This window comes from Cygnus olor, chromosome 6 (assembly GCF_009769625.2).
Source record: "Cygnus olor isolate bCygOlo1 chromosome 6, bCygOlo1.pri.v2, whole genome shotgun sequence".
Lineage (NCBI taxonomy): Eukaryota > Metazoa > Chordata > Aves > Anseriformes > Anatidae > Cygnus > Cygnus olor.
Genome location: NC_049174.1, coordinates 25,590,828 through 25,605,491, shown reverse-complemented (window position 1 = coordinate 25,605,491; position 14,664 = coordinate 25,590,828). Strand labels below are relative to the sequence as shown.

General features: G+C 46.7%; 1 protein-coding gene across 1 annotated transcript in view; it reads right to left on the bottom strand.

The window, feature by feature from the left end:
* Window positions 1-14,664, bottom strand: part of SEMA5B (semaphorin 5B) — a 219,402-nt gene that overhangs the window by 138,169 nt on the left and 66,569 nt on the right.

Below are 14,664 nucleotides of genomic sequence, written 5' to 3'. Positions count from 1 at the left end.
TTTCATCCCAACTCCACTTGTGGTAAGTACACATGAAAATATCAAAATGACAAAAAAACAAATGACCCAATTTAAGACTGTATTTTCGCTTTTAACTTCAAAGAGAGGTGAAGTGCACAGCTTTGTAAATATCCCTGTGTAGCTTTGGGGTATATGCCCTCACACAGTACCCAGTGTGCAATGGTTAGTGGTGACAATATGCAATCACAAATTCTCCAGGTGTGAACGTGTCCTCCAGTGGACACCTCACTCCCCAGCTGCATGACATGTCCATGTTTAAATGTTGTGTTATTGCTAAGAGCACGTCAGAACATGTGCAAGTAATGCTGTTCTAATAGGAGATTTATACATTTTACCACTGCTGTTTTAAATGTCTTGAAACAAGAAAAGCCAATTTAAAGGTGTTGCCAGGAAAGTGCTAATTAAGGTGTAACATAAAAATTAAGACCTTAATAGGGAGAACGGTGAGAAGCGAGTCAATTGCCTGCATTATCGTGGGATGCTAGAGCTCCCAGACACAAGAGCTGAGCCACAGCTAAAGAGGAGGAGCTCTTCTCTCCAGCTAGGAGAGGGGCAAATCATGTCTTTTCTACGTGAGCAGTTTTCAACAATAGAAGCAGAAGAGATATAGCTCTAAAAGCTCCCCAGGGCCTACCGGGCCTGAGGCAGGGGATGGAGGATTAATTAGCCCATGCCACAAGCTCCCCAAGATGCTGCGGCAGCTTAGGAAAATCTGCATTGCCAAATTTAATCTTATTGATGTGCACATTGTATTTTCCTACGTAACTTTGTTCAATTATTGCAAACACGTGTTTTCAAACAAATGGAGTCTTCTATCCTTGAATCTTACCTAGTGATAAAGTTGATTCAGATTAAATTCGCACATAATGAGATTTTCAATTCCCGTGAGTGTAGTGATTCATAAAGGGAGCATAACAGTCAACTCCTGCAGTGCCCAATACCTCTATATTTTTGTTTGGAGACTCCAAAACACCTTCAGTGAGCTGAAGTGGCAGCCTGGGAGCTAGTAACGTGAGGCACTGATAAGCAGTGGCAGGCTCGTGGCGTGGAGCGAACTCCAACACAGGGGACAATGCTGTGACATCGAGGAGCTGGAAGAAGTTTGTAAAGGTCCTTGGGCACCACAGGACCAATAATAGAGTGCTTACGGCAGCAATGGGAGACAGCAGGTTTGAAAGATGGAGACTATGTTTTATTCTTATCTGTATTTCTCTGTGATTTTAAACACTGGCATAAAGATGAGTTGCTAGTGCATCCATTATGCATATCCCTTGCAGTAGCTGCGTACCACTGACTGAAAATAACATTGGCATTCAGAATTTGGGGTAGTTCTTGGGACTTGGTTTCCTAACTAGTGTGAGTGAGAGATTACAGCATTTCACAATTTTTCCAGACCCATATACATACAGATTTTATGCAGAACTGTATGAAATCCCCTTCCATTTCTCCAAAGGAATTTCTACAGCACTTCACTATGGAGCTGTGCTTTGCTTTTTGTTGTTGTTGTTGTTGTTGTTTTTAACACAGCAAATATAATGTTAAATTAAAAAATGGGACTGGCAGAAGTTATAGATGTGAAATCATTCAAAGCTAAAGCCAGCACAGCGTTTAGTCATGAAGCACAAGCATACTGCAGGGCATACACAAATGGGTACTGTGGCATCTCAGATGATGGAGATGTTGTGCAAGTCACGCTGTAATGGAAGTTATTGATGATGAAGCATTGGATTATTTTTTCAGCCATTGGTTTAAATGACAATTTTTTCGGTATAGATCCAGAAGTTAAATACAGCACACAGATGTGAACCCCAGGGAGATGCATTTCTGTAGCTCCACTAAAAGTTCCAGAAGAGACAAAGCCAAACCTTCCCTAGATAGGAGATGGTTGTTGTGGAAAATGCATATTGCAAGAGGACTTCTTCACTATCAAATATCCTTGCTGGAAACTGGAAGAGACAGGTACAGAAATCTGACTTTACACGTGCTGTACTCCTCCCAGTGCAGCTGTTATTAGCTAATCCTAGAAATAAGGTACTAAGCTAGGCAGACTTTTGATCTGAGCCAATATGGCTGTTTTCATGTACGAAGCATCCAAAAAATGATCTCAAGTCAGGTGAATGAAACTCTTAAATTAGATAACAGTGCTCAAGGACACAGAGCAGAGCTTCCCCGCAGTCCTCCAATGCTCCTCTAGGGCCTTGTGTGGTCTAGAATCAGCAGATGAGTAAATTCAAGCCTCGCACTCAACAGGGCCATGAAATGAGAAAAAGTTACATACAAGAAAGCTTCATAATGTCCCACAGCCTATTCTGTGCCAAAGCAGAGTACATTTACTAGTGTTTTGTCTGGACTAGTTGTAAAATGTGCCAAGTAGCTGGATTTCTGCCACTTTCCCTGGGAGATTTTACCACAGTCCAAGGGACTTCAGCATTCCTTAGAAAGCTGTAACCAGCATTTGAGGTAAAGTTCCATCTTCTTTTTCCTTATTGTCATAGGGAAATCCAAAGTGTGCACGAAAATCATGGTTTTGAACTTGATGTGGAGTGGAAATACATGATCAAAGAAAGATGAAAAATAAACATAAAAAGCTTGTATCCCTCCCTTCCTTGGCTACCTCTTTCATCCAATTACATCCATCAAATCTACTAAACAAAATCTGTGCCATGTGCAGCCCTGAACTGGAGTCAGTGAGTCAGCGGGTAAATACCAGCTTGATCAAGGGCAAAAGAAATCAGAGCCCTAGAGCATCGGCTGAACAAAATTCAGACAGCAGATAGTATTGCAAACGGTTACTCCTACAATCTGCCCCTTCTCAGGCTGCCTTGGTCATTTTCTTCTGAATATTTTAAGAGAGGCCCTAACTAAGTAACTGCTATTTCCAGCTGCTGCAACTTTATTTCCAAAAAACCCATACTCACCATATGAAAAAGTGCTGTGTGCAGGAGGAGATCAACTGTAGGCCAAGAGCAAACTAGTGGCTGTCTGGGAGAGTCTGGCAGCTAGTTATGAAGTGTAAATGTTTTAATTCTGCTGGAGATGGCCAGACTCAAGCCTCCCATTTTGCCCCAGCTGCAGATTTTCACTGCGAGGGCTGGAGCCCGCGGGGTGCCGAGGAGCAGCCCTCCTCAGCCGGACTGCTGAAGCACCGCACGTCCTAAGCGCAGCCCAGGCTCGCTGTGGCTTGCGCTGCTGGAACTTGTCCTAGTGCTAAGCCATTTAGACACAGTTTAAATGCTATAAAAAGAGCTGTTCTTATTAAAGTCTCTCTGCTCAAAATGGCTTAGGGCTCAAGAAATCAGCTGTCAAGATTTCAGTACAGATGAGAGACAAGAGCTGAAATCCCTGGTTAAACTCAAATCCCAGGCAGGACATATCGTTTCCATTCTGTATTCGCTCATTTTGATGTATCTTTACCACCTTGGCTATTTCCCCGCTCCAAAATGCAGACACGTTAAAAAAAAAGGGATGAAAATGTCCAACAAGATTGTCTGTCCAAGTCTTTCTGTCCTCTCCCTCCTGAAAGCCCGTGGTGGAGGCCCCAAGGCCCTGGGGTGTCTGGGGCCTCTCTCCCCCCTCTCCTGCCATGCACACTGAAGCCCTCTGGCCCTCCGCCAGAAAGGTCAACAAATTCAGGCTCTGCTGGATCCAGTGAAATACGCTCCAGAGAGAGGCATTTTGTAGAGCACCGCTTCTGCCACCATCCTCTTGTCTCCTAAATCAGGCTCCCTCAGCTCCCGGCTCCCTCCGCTGTGGCGGCACAGGACGGGCCGAGGGCTGCTCCTCCTGGGGGCCGCGGGAGGTCTGCAGGCCCAATGTGTCACCCGAGGGGAAATGTGCAGCCCCGGCGGCCCTGTGAGCACAGACCCACTGGCACATGCCTCCTTCTCCCAGCAGCCTGACAGGATCGGCCTGCATCCTGCTAGGCCTCGTGGCTTCGCCTCCTGCCCAAGCGCGGTGCCCGCGGTCCCCCTTGTGTTCGCTCTCGGGGCGAGAGGCTTCTCCAGCTCCCCCGGTATTGTAGCATTGCAACTCCATCGATTTCGCAGGAACTAATCCTGATTTACAGAGGGTAACTCAGATCAGGCCCCCTTTGACTAAAGCTCCGTGTCTAAAAGAAAAATACCTTCAATCAATCTTCAGGGCTTTAAAACAAAGCGCACTTTAAAAATGGCTGTACCAGGAATCCATATCCTGCTTTCCTCTGACTGTAACTATCATTTTGACTTAATAAAACGTGACAGTAAAGTTTAAGGATAAAAGAAAATGCTTCATCTTTCATTTTAAAGAAAAGAGATGCCTTTAAAAAAGGCTAAAAAAGGAACCTCCTGAAAAAGCATTAATTCTCCCGTTCAGGATCTTTTGTCATTGGCACAGTTATGATTTTATTAGAATGGGATACCAGAGAGAAGAAGAGCAGAGGCAAGAGTTGAACACTGAAGTATTCAAAAAAGCACTGGCAGAATTAAGGAAATAAATACAAATATTTTAAAGCACGGCAGCTCAGCAATGCGGCTATGACAGGCTGGCACAGGCGGCTCTGCCCTAGAAAAGAGAACTGTGAGGCCAACAAAACCTCGGCCCTTGTCCCTGCGCCGCTCCGTGCCATCCCCTCCAGCAGGAATTCCTTCCTTGGGCTGGCTCAAGGGCTGGGCACACTGTCGAAGAAAAGGCATGGCCTTTCCTCTGGCCCTGGCCATGTCACTGGGCTCAGCCTCTAGTGCCTGTGCTGGGGACATGGAGCTGCCTCGCAGTCGAAAAACGTCTCGCTGCGTGTCTGCCTGCCAGCTCTCGTGTGCCCCCCAGACTGGGCTCTCGTATACTGAGCTTTGCCCATTCGTTTATTTTTGAGGCAAACACATGGGAGCTGGGTTTTGTCATGCTGTCCTGTGCCCCGTGCTCAGGGACAAATGCAGCAGCAACAGCAGCCAAGAGTCTCACACTGAACCTGCTCTCACAACGCCCCAGGAAGAGAGAACCACATCTTCATGCATCTAATCCGAGGGTTATCTTTTAAAGAAACCCTACAGTTCAGCAGCGGGGTGGAAACTGGAGCTCCACACTCACCACCGGGCACCCTCCCAGCTCCTGCCTCTCGGCCGGCATGGTACCCGCCGCAGCATCGCGGTAGGTTTTATATCAGGAACAAAACAATCAAGATCTCACAATACAGGTCACTTCGTTGCAACCTTTCTGTTATCTAGATCTATATAAATAATTCAGGTAACTCAGCAGAGGAGAAATCAGTTTAACCTAATATGCTGCTTGGTTCAGGGCCCATGAAGCCTGTAGTGGAGCTGAATAGTAATAGTCTACAGCTTGATCTTCTTCAGACTACATCCCACAAAAGATTGACAGCATAATTTGGGGTATTTTATTTCTAGAGTGTTTTTCAATTGCTGTTCAAACCCACCTACGACTGGTCAAGGTCCCAAACCACAGAACACAGCGGGAAGTTCTCATTCAGCTCAGGTAACAGAGACAAAGCTCTTTTAATAAGGGCTCGGCCCGAAAAGAGTCGGTCAGTGTCAGGGCCCTTCCCGTGGCTGCGTGTGTGCAGTCCGTGAGCCCCATCCAGCTCCCACCTGGTGGCTTGGCCTCAGCACCAGGTTTGTGGCAGCACCGTCCTGCAAACCGAGCACTTTCCTCACCTTCGGAGGAGGCCCTCCAGAACAGGAACCTACTATGGAAAGCTGCCATTAAATAAAGCTGATTCAACAATAAAAGCCTGTGTAACAGAGCAAAATACGCTGTGCTGCTGGGTTCCTGCCAAGGCCGGTGGGCATAAGTAAATACCTGCTCTGCTGACACTCAGCCCTGCCTTTGAATAGCACTAACCTGACCACACATCGAGTTTGTCCCCAACTGCCTCGAGAGGCTCTCCCCAAAGGGCTCTAGATCTCTTTTTTACAGGCTACACATAATATCAAGACATGAGAGGTTTGGGGAGGGTTTGTTTGGGGTATGAACTTAGCACTTGTGAAAAGGTGCCTTGGAGTCTGAAGTCTTCTGTTTATCCAAAGATCGGATTTGGCAACGAAAGCTTACACACATTTATTTCCCTGGTGTTAGGCTTCTGCCGCTCTCCAGAAGACTGCCTCTACACCAGCGATGGAAAGACCTTCCGTTTGTTGCTCACAGACTCACCTCTCTGTGAGACTGTCAAAGCAGAGGTATTTTTGGGACCTGGACCGACTGTGGAGTTATTTTTCATGTGCTCCATCTGTGAAACACGGAGACAAAGGCTAAGGCTCCGATTTGCAACAGCCAGCTACACAACAGCAGAATGCAAGGGATGCTGTGGTACTTAGCCCGACTGCAATTCAGCCCCAAGTTTGCTGCAGCCTGGATTAGGACTCGGGAGCTCCTGGCTCCCAGTCAAGGCCTCTGGATGCTCCATCGACAGGGCAGGATGAATGAGTGCAACGCGCAGCCCAAGCGGTGAGGCATCCCCTGGGCACCCGGGACAGCAACAGCAGGTTATCGATTTCAGAGCCCTGCCTGCAGCAGAGGAGCGTGCCCAGTGCTCTGCAGTCTCTGTTCTTGCTGTACACATGATGTAGAGTCCTCTGCACGGCTGCTGTAAATCCAGATGTAAAGGACCAGCTGTGCTGTTTACGTGCAGATCAGCTACGTAATGCAGGTACTGTCGGTTCAGCATCAGAGTTGCTGCAACCAGCCCTTACTGCCAACAGGCTCTTTTTGGCTTGAGATTTAGTACCCAAGCCCACATACCCATGCCTTAAACCTACAGCTTGTAGAAACACTACAACACTAGATATGTAGAAACACTACTGCAGCAGCTTTTCTTCCAGTTGCCCCCTGCACAGTGTGGGAATGGCTTGTACCTTTGCAAATTAGCAGAGCCACAGGCCCTACCACCAGTCTGGAGGGGCTGATATACCTGCAGTGATTTCCAGACGTGGGGTGCTCCACCTGCACCTCCAGCCTGCAGCTGTGGCATTACAGCTGGCAAAACCGAGGCACGACAAACTTTGGTTTTGGTCACTAGTCACTAGTAATGACAACCAGTTTCTGGTAGTCAGGAAAAGAAGTAAACTCTTCCCTACTCTTCTAAATGCTCCTGATATAGGGCTTTTTTTTTTTTTTTCCTCACAGTTTATTAGGAAAACTGTAAGTGCCCTTGAATTTTGAGCTACTAGAGTACTAGCCTTTGTTTTATTGACACTAGCTTTTTATTCAACTCTAATTACAGGGTCCACTGGAGACATCTGATGGGATTTTAGTATGGAAGTTAGTGACAGTGGTTCCAAATTGTACCAGACCTAATGCAGGTTGGAAACTGGCAAGATTTCTCTCTTCACGCTGTGAGGACAAGCCAGGGACCACGGCAGTCCACAGACTGCATTGAGCAGATAGGCAGCCCCCATAAGCTGTGTAGTGCCCACTGTGGTGACCCTGTGGCTGCACAGCTGGGAAAACACTAAGATGAAATTAGAAAAGAAACCTTATTTACCCTTTGAGCTGGAGCAATCTTAGAATTTGACTCTCCAGCAGAGGAAAATCAAGCCATGAAATCATCCCACCAATCAACCTCCCAGCTGAGAATCAGCCATAACATACAGGCATCATTTTCCCTCGAGCCTTGTTTTCCCAGTTTAAAGACTCCAGCACTGGCACCGCTGCTGCCGCCCGCCCCTTGTGCTCCATCCCCCAGATCCTCCCCGCACCGGGGTCAGAGGCAGACGATGCGATGCCACAAGCTACCTCTGCGCTCCCCGCAGCTCCTCCCCGTGCTGGTGAGAGTAACTTTCTCTTTTAATGCTTGCCGGTGCAAGAGAGAAACCACAGCTTGTTTTTGTCAAAGACTTGTGATTACCAGTTGCCACATAACACAGACGCACATCTTCATTGTAACTCCAGGAGAATAAAGCCTTGCTGGAGCGCTGCTCCCGAGTTTCAGCCTACTTGGAGACAAGAATATGTTTTGCTGCAGCTTCTTCCTGGCACTGTGCAGCACCATTTATCATATGGAAACCCTTGGCCAGAAGGCATTCAAGCGGCCAATATATGCCCCAAATCCGAACAGACAAAATAATAATCGTCAGCCAGGCTCTTTTTTCTCCTGCCATGCCCAGCTCTCCTCTTGTTTCTCGCAGCAGCAGCTACCTGTTGGCTCCGATAACTCTTCCCCCTGCCTTGGGCTGCCCCGACTCTGGCGTTTCCCCCGGGGTGCTGCAGGGGAGCGGGGCTCCTGCCAGACCTACCTGGCTGCCGGGCGGCACCGGAGGGCAGCAATGTGGGAACGGGCAGCTCACAAGAGACAGGTTATTACTGACTGCTGTGGGTAAACGAAATGGGACTGATTCCTCATCTGCTGAAAACAACAGCGACATCAATTTTCCCCCAGAAAATATTCGGTGTTCAGCAATTTCTGAAAAGGCTGAGCTGAATTTTCCTCTTTCTCCGAAAACCCTGTGCAACCTATCCGATACTAGGAGCGTGGCTCTGGGTTCCCTGCTAATCCGAGCTCCCCAACACAGGAATTACTGTACGGGGTCACAGCAAGACCCTTTTAGCACTTTTCTCGAACATATTTAGGCATAGAGAATGTGAAGCAGCGACCCCTCAAAAAGCCCCTGGCTGCATTCTTTTAACGAACTGGAGTCGTAATTTTCACTGCCCACAGATTTACTTCACGTGAACAGCCTATAGTATGTATGGTCCCAACCATGTAAGATGTCCCTTTCCCTAAATTCCCAGAAACCAAGGTGATGCAAAATTTAATACAAACCCTGTGACCTAGCTAAGCATCTCCGTGCCGGAAAGGAAGGGATGAATACCTGAGACTAACAGCCGAGACCATCCCCCACACCCAGCTCTTTGGCCATTTCCAATGTCCAGCCAAAACCTCAGCCTGGAGGACGCTCTACGAGGCATCCTCGGGCAGGAGACGCAGCGGGCCAACGGCGTGCCCCAGCCCCGGGGTGCCAGCATTGCTCCTCAGAAATGCTTTGGAAAAGCCAAGCAAGCCCTCAGACAGAAACCTCACTGTCAGCTTCCAGGAGGCAGGGCCTGAGCACGCGTTTGGGGGCTGATATGGTTTTTACACACTGCAAGGCCAGGCTTTCCGGAGCAGATGAATTATTTGTAATGAATTCCAATCACACGGCGCTCCAGCCCCCACACCTTCGTACTGCATATATAACCAAATTAGTTTAGAAGATGTAAGTTATTCAGGGACTTAGCTGTTCAGTCTGGCCTTGGAGGATTTGCTCTCATTATGGCTTTTATGCAAATTCTGTCCTCCAAATCTCTTCTGAATCAATTATTACTAGATTAATTTAAACATGTCCACCTGGGGTGCCTGTATATCATGTGCCTCATGTTAAAAAGTAAAAAGGATGATAATGAATTCAGGAGGTGACGGAAACAGATTCCTGCTTTGTGGAAATGTGACCTTTTTGCATAATGTCATAAAAGAAAGAAGTTCCCTCAAGAAACATGGCAGATAGGGTCGGTGGTTGGATCAGCTGGGCTTTCAATCACTCTTTGGAAATTAGCATGATACAATAAAAAATTAATAAGAAATTAAAAAAAAATCACTTTAATGCTCCAGACTATTAAAGTCTTCGATGGACTACTAATTGAAATGTAATGTTTAATTTTAAGCAATGCCATTTTATTAATGGTAAAAACTTGAATTAATGTCATTAACCAATGTTAATACTACAAATCCCCTGAGGGATAACAAAGCAATTATGTTATTCACAGAACTGAAGGGGGGGGGGGCAATGTAGTCTGTACACGACATCACTAAGGCGGAAGACATCGCTTCCATCCGCATTTCCTCTGCTGAGAAAGGGGGTTTGTTTGGTTTTTTTGAGCAAAGAGGAGGGAGAGGAAGAGAAGAATTTGCACTAAGTTAATTACTGCTGATTTTCAGGCTCTTAATAGCTAGGAAATTATTCTATTACTCAAACACCATACTGTGGGGATTCTGGAAAAATAATTTGGGGAGGAGAAATTGATTACATACCCTCCTTCTTGGAGCCTCTCCTGCCTGCAATAGGATCCTAATACACCTGGCATTAAATGGCTTTATGAAGCTGTGCTGGTTTGCATCTGCCAGGGATCAGGCCCAGTCTAATGACCAAAGAGGTCACCTTTTGTGATACCAAATGCCCTCAAGTCTACTTGAGGGGAATTGCTTTTATTTCTTACAGTTTTGCAAGTTCAGCATCTTGTCAGATGCACTGCTAATGCAGCAGGATAGATGGGGTAGCGTTAATTAAAGAGCCAAACCCAATTCCCTTGCCAACTGGCAGAAGTCACAATGCCCAAAGGGAATAAGGACCTTGTATGGTGTGGTGTAATACACCACTTACCCCAGAACAACCACGTCTGAGATAAACCCTCCTTTACCTATTGTTTTGTTGTCTGGCTGATAATTCAGGGACAATGGGGAGATTCAGCAAGCCAGAGAAGGAAGATCTCCCCGGGGAGCTCCTAACCTTGCTGTTACTGCTCACAATTCCAAAGATTTTTGCTTCATATTTGGGCAAAGTGAAAGTGCTCCATGCACCCAACACACCATTGTCACAATCCACGACTAACACAAACGCCTCGTCCAGTGCGTGCTTTTCAAGGCAAGTGGTCAAATGTGCCACAAATTCGCAAACAGTGTTAATACATGGGAAAAGATGCAAAAAGGCATTTCATCTGTTTCATATAATGTGCTCTGCTGTACACCAGCTTTCAGACTGCTCAGGAGATTCTTCCAACACTGTCCAGCCAAGCATTTTTTTTAAATTAGATTCATCTCCTTCTTGGGGGAAAAAGAAAAGCATTGACACTAATTACTGCCAGCCTTCTCATTTGTCTTGTAAGGTGTAAAACCTGAGTACTAACCCAAAAGAAACAACTGAAACAGACCACAGATTTCCATGGAGTGAGACTCTACCCCCAAATTTGGTCGGGTATAACAACACGGACTCAGCTGGGTGGCTGGGACCAGGGCGTCCTTCTTTCTTTGTGGCCCAAGCACAAAGCACCCAAGTGGCTCTTTATGTTTCCGTTCAGGATATAGATATAGCTGTAAAACACAATGAGATTTGGGGATTTTACTTAAATTGATACATTACCGAGCAATCTTATTATAAATGGGAGACTGAGCAAGAGGAAGAATTACTGCAAGGCTTCCACTGTGCTTACCAATGAGATCCAGCACACGGCAGCCTTCAGTCTATGGAGCCAGTTATGCTCGAAAGCATGATGCCTTTTCTCCTGAAAATTTGCAAATCTGTACTTTTTGTCTTCCAGTAACGGCCTCTCTCTTACCTTTTATCTCCCCCATTTCCTCAAAGAGCAACATTAAACCTCCCATGAAATATCTCCAAAGTCCACTCCGTCACTCTTCTATTTTCTCTCCCAACTCCTCACTCCCTCTTTGAAAACAGAGGGAGGGGAAGGCACCGAAGACACCAAGGTCAAGGCAGAGTGAGACAAAGTCAAATTCCTGCAATCATTTAAAACCGCACACCATCAGAGCATTACGGCGACGCGAGACGTTATGGATTGCAGTTTAATAGATCACAATGGAGGCTGATGAGGGAGAGGGGAAGAGAGAAATGGTCCTTCCACGTTGAGACTAAGTGATTAAAGTGCACGAGTGGGCAGGGGACCGCGACAGCATTTGTGTTCATAAAGCTGAGACTTGCTTCTCGATATTAATGGCCGCACCACTGTCGCCAGACGCAATGTTTTGTTATTGCGTGATTAATTGAAAGTCACACGCAATGACATATTACAGACAGGATAAAGCTGTCACTGGGAAGCAATTCTTCACCGTAATTCCTGCCAGTCCCTACACTCTGAAATTGCATACCCCGTTACAGACGACCCCTCCAGCACAAACGCATTACATATCTTTATATAAATAACAGTGACTAACAACAGCAGTCTGAGGTAATCTCTGTGGGATATGAAATACAGAAAAAGGTAAGACAGAGAAATAGTCTTCAGATATTAGTAAGCTTGTCCGTGCTAATCTCCATCAAATGAGCCATTTCTCTTTTTCTCTAAAATAAAAACCGTTCTTGCTGGAGAAATACAAAGTGTGATAAAAGGACATGTTGTGGCATAAATGACAACTCGAAGCCTTTCTTCTTCAAAAGGCCACCAGTTCTAAATCTTAAAAACCTATCTTTATCAAGACTAATTAAACTTCGACACAGTCGCTTTATCACTTACTTAGGTCAGTAAGTAAATATCAGTAACTGGTCCGGCTCACTTTTTTAAAGCCCCCAGATCAAAGACGCTTTTATATTTCTTTTGGCAGCAGCGAGAAGATATCAAATCATTAATTTTCTCCATGCATTTTATTTCAGTCAGAATCAACGCATTCAAAATACAATGTGGAAAAAAAAAATCGACAGTGCTCAAGGGGAAGGACACAGGCCCCGGGGGGAATACAGGTGCCCAGGAAATAGCCCACATCTCTTATATTTTGTATATGGCAAATTCACAGCTGAATTGCCAGCAATGGTAGAAGGCTGCCTAACTTTCAGCCGGAGCTCAGAGCTCCGTTTCCTGTACCGCCGGCTCACGGTCAGGTCTGTCCCAACGCCCATATAATGGCCTCGCTACCTGAACGCGAAGGGGAGGTAACACCCCACTACTCACAGGGGACTTATTTTAGAGCCCCCCCCCGGAGGGGATGGCACCAGCACCCCCTGTCCTGCCGCGTCCCCGCTGCCGGGCTCCCTTTTGGGCCCCCTTGGAGACACGCAGAGCCTGAAGCTGTCTTCAAATATTAGCCTGGGCCACCCGCCTCGGCTCTGTCCCCGAGCGGTGCCCAGAAAGGAGAAGGGACGCGGGGGCTTTACCTGCTCGCACGGCGGGCTCTCGCGGGCTCTGGTACATCTGCCAGAGGCAGGAGCCAACGGAGGCAGGGATGGAAGCACAAAGGCCGGGCTGTCCGGTGGCCCGGCGGCCAACGCGAGCTCTGTCTTCCCCTAACCCAGCCCGAGCCCTGCAAGGGAGTAAATCTGTGTCCACTGGCCTTTTTAACAGTCACTTAATGACCGTTAACTTTTTTCAGCCAGCCATTGACTCTAATGGCATGTGCATTCACCCACCATAATACCTCTGCCGGCCTTCATTAATTTACCATGCATAATTTCTCTGAAAGCGTTTGCCAATAGAATACCCCTAAACTGACTCACTAACTCGCCAAGATAAAGCACTTTCTGTCTGAGGCCATTATGCAGATTCACAGCCTTCTCCTCAAACAAGTTGGAAGAAGTAGGAGCTGCTCGGTGGCTGCGCGCTCTTCTGGATGCAGCGACGTGCGCCAGTGGGGCCGCGGCCACAAGAGCATCGAGGACAAAAGCAACTTAGGTGAAAAGGCCTTTTGGCTGTGAAGTTCCTGCAACCCCTTACAAATTTCAACACCAGAAGTCCTACAAGTGGAAGGCTGTAAAATCAGCTCAGGAAAATGCAGCAATACAGAAATTCACCATCCTCAACCCATTCATCAGAGAGCGGGGGGAGAATCCAGGAAAGCAAGTGGATTAAAAACCAGCTATCCTGGAGAACAAAGGCTTGGAGCTGTCAGGAACTACAGTGCTGCCCATTAGTGTGGCAATAAATTACCAAACTGTCAGCGTTTTCCCATTATAAATCTCTCAGGTCTCCTCCGACAAACATTGATGCACGGTTCAGACCTTGCTCCCGTGGCGGCGATGAAGCCCCAGACAAAAGCAGCACGGCCCCCCTTTGGGGGTGTAGGGGCCATAAATATAGCCAGTGGTCTTATAAACTTTACAGGATGTTGGTTTTAGGGAATAAAAAAGGATTGTTTTAATTACAATTCGTTTGTCTTTAAGTAAAGTTACAGGCTGACAAGCGAAAAGCGGATGGGAAAGCCATCAGGTGCGCAACTCCACCACGACTCCGGCTCCAAGGCTGCAGGTGGCAACCTGGCTCATGTAAAAAACGCCTTCCAGAGACACGGATGCTTGTTGTGCCCTCAGATATTAAAGGTGGAGGTAGAATTAAGATTAAAAAAATAAATCTGAAGCTTAATTTAATCCATCTCAAACCGACGAGTTACGGGATGCAGGATTTTGGGTTCCCGTCAATGGGCAGTGAGCCACTTGCAGCTAGATGCGGATTGGTGGAGTAAAAGCAGAGCTCTTCAAAAAATCTCCATTAAAAGAAAGCTCTGTATGTTAAAGAAGTGGCTTTTTATTGTTATTTCAGAATACAGGCTGCAAAAGATGTACTTCAGTGCAAAAAAAAAGTCTTATAATGAAGACTGACAGCATACGTGGGGGAAATAGGCTCACATGGAGATACTTTTTAAAGTGGAAAGCACCATAAGGATTTTGACAGCATGGATTTAGTACAAGGATGTAAGCCATTATCAGCGCAGAGGTAAGGAAAACTCAGGGAAAACACCAGTGCCTGGAGTTAGTATCGTTAAAGACCATTAATATTGCTGCTAATTACACATGCTTAACTAGAGTTTTGCCTGCAACTCTAATATCACAAAATTGCCCGTAAACAGGCCTGCCTGGGGAGCTTCAGACTTTCCCAAAAGCCCCTAGGTATGTGTTTGGAGATGCCGTGGCAAACAGCGACGTAGCACCCCTGAAGAGGAGCATCTCCCCTTCCCCTCCG